At 41.5% G+C, this 9,567-nt stretch overlaps 1 long non-coding RNA gene across 1 annotated transcript; it reads left to right on the plus strand.

Annotated features, from left to right (window-relative positions):
- Positions 1-1,695: 1,695 nt before the first annotated feature.
- LOC125212745 lies at positions 1,696-7,386 on the plus strand. Its single transcript, XR_007174770.1, has 3 exons — positions 1,696-1,792; positions 2,521-2,877; positions 6,702-7,386. It is a non-coding gene; the product is annotated as an uncharacterized LOC125212745 (long non-coding RNA).
- Positions 7,387-9,567: the final 2,181 nt, after the last annotated feature.

Raw genomic sequence — 9,567 nt, forward strand, 5'->3', positions numbered from 1 at the left:
CCAGAACCTCCGCCACAGCCGACTCCACCAGACCTGCTGTGCCAGCAGCCCCAAAACCAGAACCAGCGACCCACGTTCCCAAGCTCCCGTACCACCACACGACCACAGCTCGTGCTCGACCAGAAGCCACCGCTGCAGTCAGATCGTCTGCTAACACAGCCAAGTACAACATCGACTATTGAGCTTCTGCCCTACGCCGCATTGAGCCCTTGTCAGCCCTTGCTATCGTCGTCCGTGAAAGCTCCATTATGCGCCTCTCCTCATCAACTGCAAGCCGGTGTCTCAAGCTCAAGGAAAAATGAGTGGGAAATTGATTCGCATAATTGTGAAGAGAAGAGGGAGGAGAAGTTGATCGTACTTACTAGTTTGGGGAATCAAATAGAGAAAGATAAAGAGAATGACTATATGGCCAAAAGAGAAGAAGAGGTCAATAACACTTTTTTGCCGCTGCTCGAGAAAGAGAATACAGTTGAAGCCCTTCGATCTAGTTTAACGACGAAAGAAAACGATTTCATTGTGCTGACTAAGAAGCTGAGTAAGGCTGGATTTGATATGAAAAAGCAGGACAGTCAAGTGGAACTGGACGAGAAGCGAAGGTTGTTCGAGGATGTGCTTAAGTTACAAGCGGAAGATTTGGGTAAGACAAGAGATGCTCACACTGGTTCGCAGGGACTTGCTTGTGCCTATGCGGATTTGAATGTTAGTGATGTTCCAATTATGAATTCTCGATTACCATCGCTCAACGCTGATGCAAGGTTGATTCCTCCGCGAAATAACAAGTCGTGTTTGCACATTCGGGGATGTGTGGCGGAGCTTTCCATTTTAGCATTGAATTTGGACGACCACATCTGTCCGCCTTTATTGATTTTTTACGGAGGTGATGAAAGGAGACGCTCAGCTGTTCGGTGTGTGTTTGATCCAGGAGGAGATGCCTCGCCAAAGTCGGCTTTCAACTCTCTTAGTTTCTTCGTGGTTCCCACCTTGAGGACAAGGTGGATTTCAACCATGGGAGAGTTGATACGATCATCCTCTACATATTATTAGGGAGTATCTATAGGATATTATTCTATTTAGTTAATTGTGATTCACCATATCTTTTCCATATTAGTTTAGATACTATTAGATTTGATTTACTCTATTTCTGTAGGATATCTTTGTATCCCCACATATTATAAATATGTGGAGTATTTGCATATGATAGACAATCAATGAATATATTATTTTCTCTACACCTATCGTGTGCAACAAGAATCCTTTTTGTTCTCTTTTTGTTGTTGAACGGAACACGTCCGTGAATCAGCAAAACTGTGATCATCCCTGCGAGTTTGTCGAGGGTCTGGTCATCATCATACCACGAGAAGATAGATAACCGATTGGTTGGGGAGAACGTCTCCAACATAGTCTCAATACTTTTTAACAAAAATTGAATATCCTATAAGGCTATGTTCGGTACTAGGGAATTAGAGTTGTGGAATTGGAATTGAGCCTTCAATTCCAATTTCACTGTTCGGCAATACAAAAATACATAGATTTGGAATTGAATTCCAATTTCATCAATTCCAATTCCGCAATTCTAATTCTCTAGAAAATCGGGTCAAAATTAAAAAAAAAAACACGGATCCTCTACCGGGTCAAATCTCTAACCAGGTCATATAAAAAAGGGGAAAAAAAGCCCTAATCTCTTTTTCTCCCCCTCTCTCTTCCAAGCCGCTCTCTCCCTCTCTCTACGCGAAACATTACTCCAATCGTTGTGCCCTAGCTGCTTCTCGATTATCAATTGATCGATAATCAGGTACTCGAATTTTGTTACCATGAATTTCGTGTTTGATGCAAAGCCAAAGTGAAGTTTCTTACAATGTGGTTTTCGAAAATTTTGTGTTCAATCTTTTGAATTTAACTTGGTTCTTTCACATATTTGTAGTTAATTTGTGTTTTGTATTCAGTTTTTTAGACGAGGGGGCCTTACATATCTCAGCAAAAGGAACGGAAAATGAATGAGTGTAGGTGCATGCTTAATTCCCCTATTATAGGCGTGTAGGATGGGGGCAGACCCTTATTATATGTTTCATTCAAATAAATTTGTTTAGAATTAGAAATGGACACATAAAAATATTTTAGAGGAGCTAAATTTGATGGTAATTTCTTACTAGGAAGGTGCTAAAATGCATAATATAGTAGAAGCTGCTCCATTTAGCTCAGGATTGAGTGAGTGAAGTTAGACTTTATTCATTGATTAGTTTAGAAGTCTTGGTGCTGATGGAACTGTGGATTCGATTATGTCGAACTTAATAACAGTTTTGCAACAACAGAGTTCATGGATATAGCTATTAGCTAAGTGGAAAAGGGATCAATGTCATAATGCTATGGTAAAGGGACAGAAACTGTGCTTTACTTAGCCTGCTCCCATGTTAACTCTACTTCTTCCTCTTACTACATGTATGTTTAGACCCCTGTGGAGTGTGTCCCAACCGGTTACTTGTAGCCATTTTTGAATATTTATTGCTTTCTTATTTGTTGTAGATGGCCTCTAATTCACAAGCAGAGAAAGAAAAATCTAAATATTTTAGTTGGACTCCCGAGATGGATAAGGTTCTCGGAGCGTGCTTCATAGAACAGATGAATCAAGGATATAAACTCGATTGAAAATTTGCGTTGAAGTCTACATCATGGACAACTGCCATAAATGCACTTATGGTGAATCTAAACATTAAGGTGGATAAAAACAATATTAAAGCTCGTTTGAAGACTTGGGAGAAGCACTATGAGATCTTACATCCAGTGCTAATATCATGCAATTCTGGTACTCCAATCACATGGGATTACACAATGGGTAGAATCGTGGTTCACGATGAAAACGTGTGGAATGAACGATTGAAGGTAATTTTATATATAATATTGTCTTTATTATCTGGAAAATGATGGTATTCATTAGCTGTTGTTTCATTATTTTGGGTACAGTAACATTTAATAAGATTCTAATGAAGTTTGGATTGATATATATAAAATACAGAGTAGTTTTTTATCATTTAAATAGGAAGTGAGCATATGTTAAGAAGGTTCTTAACTTAACGTCAAATTCCACCACCTCACAAGAAACACAACCGTGGAGATCGAGCGCCCAAGAGGTTTGGGTCGGCGATCGCTTCCGGGGAAAGGGTGCTGAGCGCGAGAGAGAATCTCGTCGGCAGCGTTGAAGGGAGTTTCTTGTTGCTCAATTAATGTGGGCTAAATAAAATGATTTCCTCGATAGATCAGTGATAACAGCGTGGCCCTATTTATACTAAAACCCTAGGGTTGGTTCGACTTAACCTATACGTTCGGGAAAGAACCAACAAAGAAAATCCAAACGGGGCTTATAATCCGCCCGACTCAATTACAATAAAAATAATTAAAAAAGTACTAAATTTGACAATAAAACTCAGAAAATACTATCCATCACTCCGCCGCTACTTATTGACGTAATTGGCAAATTTCTTAGGTGCCTTGATCTGATCTCTTGGCCTCAACGTCCTAGCAGCCTCCTTACTCTTCTTCGTCTTCTTCAGCTGCTGTTGTGGAGTCACTTCCAGCCCAGCAGTTATTTTCTCCTCTGCCTCTTCCGAATCCTTCTCGCTGTTGTTACTAGGATCACTCTTATCAACTCCCCCCCGGATAACATCATCCTTGACCTCAAGGTGGAGAGTAGGAAACCGGCGTCGGATGACATCAAGCGGCTCCCACGAAGGAGAATCCGAACCGTCCGACCACTTCACGAGCACATGCTCTACTGCCTTGCCGTCATGCCACATTATCTGCGAGTCAGTGAAAGCCATGGGATACACCACCGGCCGACCTCCCACAAAGTCCGCCGGCAACGGTACGTGCGCCACTGAATCCTCCCCTGCCACAAACTCACGAAGGAGACTGACGTGGAAGACGTCGTGGATTCTGCTCCCCTCCGGCAGGGGCAATCGATAAGCTACAGGTCCCACCCGTTGTACCACTTCAAACGGCCTGTAATAGCGCCTCGCCAGCTTTGCCGAAAGTGGCTTGGCCACCGAGTGTTGGCGATACGGCTGAAGTTTCAGCCACACCATGTCCCCTTCCTCAAATTCTACATGGCGTCTATGTTTGTTGGCCGTGTCTCGCATACGTTGCTGTGCGCGCTCGAGATTACCGCGCAGCTCACAGAGAAGCATCCCCCTCTGACGGATTAAATCAGCCACATTCGGCGGGGTGGAAGCTGAGGGGGGCGATGCCACTAATAATGGGGGCTCTCGCCCATAAAGTGCCCGGAAGGGGGATGTGCCCAGCGCCGCGTGATGGAAACAATTGAAGGCCAACTCTGCCCATGGCAGCAGATTACACCACTTGGAAGGACGATCGGCAGCAAACGCCCTTAGGTACTGCTCTAGTCCCCGATTACGGACCTCCGTCTGGCCATCGGATTGTGGATGATAAGCAGTTGAGAAGTGGAGCTTTGTGCCACTCAATCGGAGCATTTCCTCCCATGTAGCATTCAAGAAAACCGAATCTCGGTCCAAAACCAATGTCTTAGGGAAGCCATGATGTCTGACCACCGTGTTGATAAACAAATGTGCGACCCGCAAGGCATCAAATCTGGTGGGTAGCGGGGCAAAATATGCATACTTTGAAAGGCGGTCCACCACCACCATGATAGTAGTATACCCACGAGACGGAGGAAGCCCCGTGATGAAATCCATGGAGACGTCCTCCCAGACCTGCGATGGGATCGATAGAGGTTGTAGGAGACCTGCCGGTCTTTGGGTCGAGTATTTTGTGGACTGGCATATTGCACATGATTCAACAAATAGCTTCACTTCTTTACGCATCTTCGGCCAATAAAACCCTGCAGATAACAAGCGGAAGGTCCGCTCGTGCCCCGGATGGCCCGCAATTGGCGTACAATGATGTTCCTCCAAGAGGGCCTTCTTGCACTTGGAATTAGGACTGAGGAGGACTCGGCGCTTGAAATAAACAAGGCCATCAGTGAAGGAGAGGTGCGGCGGCGCTGAGCCTTCCGCGATCTGCTTGACCAGCACTCGAAGGTCCAGTAGAGTGGCAGTCTCCTCTCGAATTAAGTCCAACACTTTGGGAACCGGCTGAGCAATTGCCGCAAACAACCTTGCCTCCTCCGTTGGCACTGGCTGGCTCTTGGGCTAGCGACTCATCACCTGACTGCGCTCCCTGTTCGCCGGTGGAAGGCAGGTCGCTGCCGTCGTCCTTTCTGGATAAGGCATCAGCAGCCTTGTTCGTGCTTCCCTTTTTGTATTCAATCGTAAATCTATACCCCATTAATTTCCTCACATAGAATTGTTGATCCGGGGTTTGGATAACCTGCTGCAGCAAATCCTTTAGACTTTTCTGATCACAACGAATAATGAATTCTCGACCGAGGAGGTACTGTCGCCATTTATGCACTGCTTCGACGATTGCATATAATTCTTTGTGATACGTCGATGCTACCCGTCGGCGTGGCCCCAACTTATTGCTAAAATAGGCAATAGGGTGTCTGTCCTGAATCAATACTGCCCCAATACCAATATCCGATGCATCCGTTTCAATACAAAACTGCTAGTCAAAATTGGGCAAGCTCAATACTGGGGCCGAAGTCATAGCCGCCTTGAGGGCCTCGAACGCCGCCTCCGCCGCGGGGGACCATCCGAAAGCCTCCTTCTTTAACAAATCCGTGAGCGGTGCTGCAATCATGGCGTAGTTAGCCACGAAGCGTCTATAATAGCCCGTCAGCCCTAAAATCCCCGTAACTGTTTGACCGACTTTGGGAGCGACCATGAGGTCATCGCGTCGATCTTGGTAGGATCAGCTTTCAAAACCCCGTCCGAAACTAAGTGACCCAAATATTCCACGGTAGTACTGCAGAATGAGCATTTAGAGAGTTTAATGAAGAACTGGTGGGATTGCAGCAACGCCAATACTTCCTCCAAGTGTGAACAATGTTCCTCCAAGGTTGGGCTGTAAACGAGGATATCATCGAAAAAGACAATAACACATTTGCGAAAGAGGCTGGAAAATCCCATTCATGGCAGCTTGAAAGGTGGACGGAGCATTCGTGAGTTCGAAAGGCATGACCAAGAACTCAAAATGACCATCGTGAGTCCTGAAAGCCATCTTGAAAACGTCTGCCTCGTGCATGCGGATTTGATGGTATCCCGATCGCAAATCCAATTTGGTGAAAAACTTCGCCCGACCCAGCTCGTCAAATAGTTCATCTGCCGTCGGGATAGGGAAATGGTCAGGCACCGTAGCCAAGTTCAAGGCTCTATAATCGACGCAAAACCTAAAGGTCCTGTCCTTCCGTATGAGTAAAACTGGAGAAGAGAATGGGCTTTGGCTTCGTTGGATTATGCCTTGATCTAGCATGTTGCGGACCTGGCGTTCAATCTCAACGTCCTAGCAGCCTCCTTACTCTTCTTCGTCTTCTTCGTCTTCTTCGGCAGCTGTTGTGGAGTCATTTCCAGCCCAGCAGTTATTGTCTCCTCCGCCTCTTCCGAATCCTTCTCGCTGTTGTTACTAGGAGCACTCTTATCAGCATATTCATGGAAAAAGATATGAACCTGACAGTGAGCATATTCAGATTCTAAAGAACTATTTTTGAAGTTGTTCCAACTTGTTTAGTTGTCTTAAACAATTACTTTCAATTATCTATTATCATGATAAGTATGATTGTTATTGTTTTGTAGGCAAAAGTAAAACTTGCACCATATAGGAGAAGAATTGTGATCGAGAATTGGGATGATATTTGTACTCTTTTCTCCCAAGAGCGTGCTGATGGACAAGGTTCAAGAACAAACTGATGAGATTGAGGTCGATTCTCCTACCATGGGAGATTCACTTGACAAATGCGATGAACAAGTTGATATTTCCGTGAGAGAATTGTTGGCCCGACAAAAACGAAAGGGGGCTACATCTTCCTCAAGTTCTCTTGGATCGAAGAAGGACTACGATCATTTCAGATTGTATGAAGCAAATGACTGCCGACTTTAGTGACTATATGATAAGAGAAAAGAAAAGGAACGAGTTTCTTCTTGGTGAGAAAAAAAAGGGTTAATCCCCAAGTAATTTTAGGAGAGTTGGAGAATATTGGTTTGGAGATAATATGCAGAAAATCAAGGCTGTGGATTTGATGATGCACGATCACATATTGTTTGATACATTTGTGGGAATGCCAGTGGAGTTGAAGGATATGTTGCTCAAAATACACCTTGATAAGAGAAGTTGACATTATTTTTAGTATGCAATTGTTAGATTGTCTATGAGTTTGAACTTTGTTTAGACTTAGATTTATCATATTAGGTTTATTAAACTTTGTTTTTGGATGATTATAACTTTGAATGTATGGTAAAGACCTTCGTACTTTTCTACTCATGTTCTTTACATGAAATACTATTTTTTAAAAAATTATCTCATTAGTAGAAATATAATTGACATTATCATAATTTGTATACATAACTATATTTATAATACTCCATCTTAGCTTTGTCGGCAGCTAATACTGTGCAGGGCTGGGCCTATGCATTCAATTGTAATAAATTTAGGTAGATTTGTGACGATGCAGGTTTTATGGATATAAGAAGCCCACGTAGTACCACAAAAGCCCACAAAATTTAGGGAGTGGATCTCGGGAATGGATCCCCTGCTGTGTTAAAATCACAGCAGCCCGGAACTAAACGCAGCCAATTCCTCTCAAAACACAACTTCCCTTCTATTTAAATGCATGAATAATGATTAAATTATTATACTACTCCTTTTATTACTAAAAAATCCTAATATAAAGTAAAATAATGATACACCATTAATTTGGGTGCCGTCTTGTGACCCGCACAGTAGCACTTTTTTCAAATTAAAAAACACGAATAGTTATATTATTATTATATTCAACACATATTATATTAAGAAAAATACATAACACTATTAATTTCGGTGATGGCTGTGAGCTGCTGCAGTGATAAATAAAAGGGGAGTTTAGTAGTATAATAATTTAATCATTATCCATGCATTTAAATAGAAGGGAAGTTGCGTTCTGAGAGGAATTGGCTGCGTTTAGTTCTACAACAGCCCCTGCTGTAACACAGTAGGGGATTCATTCCCGTGGATCTCATGCTGAGGTGGGAACACAGCAGGGGCTGTGATAATAAATGGCGACGTATTGAGACAATTATTGCATTCCTTTGCGTTTTTCAATTAAGTTTACAAATATTACTTGCTGCGGTAGAATTAGTATTTATGTGATCAATTATCAGTATTGATATCAAGTTGTATCAACATGTTAGTATTTTTCGAATATTAATATTTAGTTATTAAACTTTTATCATTTTAAATTATAAATTAGTGTAATATTAATAGATTATAATTTAAATCATAATTAAAGCTTATTGGTTTAGGGAGTTATTTTTTTTTTTGGTAAAGAAAGCTGGGCACAACCCATAAATGGTTTAGGAGTTATTAATTTCAATTCTAATTTTGTTTTTGACTAAAAATTAAAATTTAACACTCATTTATATTTAAATTTAGAGATAATTGTATTAAAAAGAACACTATACAGTAGTACTAGTAGTATTTATTATTGTGAAACACTATAATTTGAGATTTGATTATAAAATTACTATATAGTAGTGCTCCAGTAGTTTCTTCTTTCTTGTACAGGTAGTAGTTAATCATAATTTTATTCATTATACATCGATATTTTCTTAAAAAATCAAGGAAAATTCATTAAAATTTTAAATTCATATTTTCTCATAATTGCACGACTCTTCTCAATAAACTTAAAAACTTTTATTAGTGATATAGCTGATGAACTCTGAGTTTTCAAATAGCCAAGGTTTTATAAGTACCACAAGATATAAGGTTTCAAGAATATCAGGTGGTTGAAATTCAGCAAACTGTCTACAATATTCCTTGAAATAAGGTACTAAATGAAGTGAAGTACAAACTAGTTATGAACTGTGTAGGGTCTCGGTGGTGCACACCCGAACTCCACATTAGTATAATATTGTCCGCTTTGAACAAAACCCTCACGGTTTTGCTCTTGGGATACTCCCCAAAAGGCCTCATACTAATGTAGTTGGGGTAGCCCATTTATTGCTGGGGATTGAAGCCCCTTGCATAGCGGAAGTCATGCATTCACAAATAAATCATACATATGGATCTATTTGACAGATTATGGGATCAATTTATCACATGTTAAACAATCAATTGCATGCTAGAACACACATAAATCATGCTTTAAGGAATTAAACCCTAATTCATGATATTCTACGGATTAGGGTTACCGATCTGATTCTCCAAAGAATCGACGATTGCTTGCGCCTTCTCCACGTGATGTTCTTCGTACTCAACCACGAATCTTCTAATCTGTATCCCGAACTCAGAATCTGACCTTTGGGTGGGCAAAGCTTGTCAGAATCAAAAGGACTTGACTAGAAAGAAGACTGAACTTCAGTTCCGTGAAACTGAAAATTTCGTCCACCCCCTGGAAGAGGGGGGCACGAATTTTTAATGATTTAAAATCAATTAATTAGTCTTCTATTTAGTCTCCTTTTAATAGAG

Source organism: Salvia hispanica, chromosome 1 (assembly GCF_023119035.1).
Source record: "Salvia hispanica cultivar TCC Black 2014 chromosome 1, UniMelb_Shisp_WGS_1.0, whole genome shotgun sequence".
Taxonomy (NCBI): Eukaryota; Viridiplantae; Streptophyta; class Magnoliopsida; order Lamiales; family Lamiaceae; genus Salvia; species Salvia hispanica.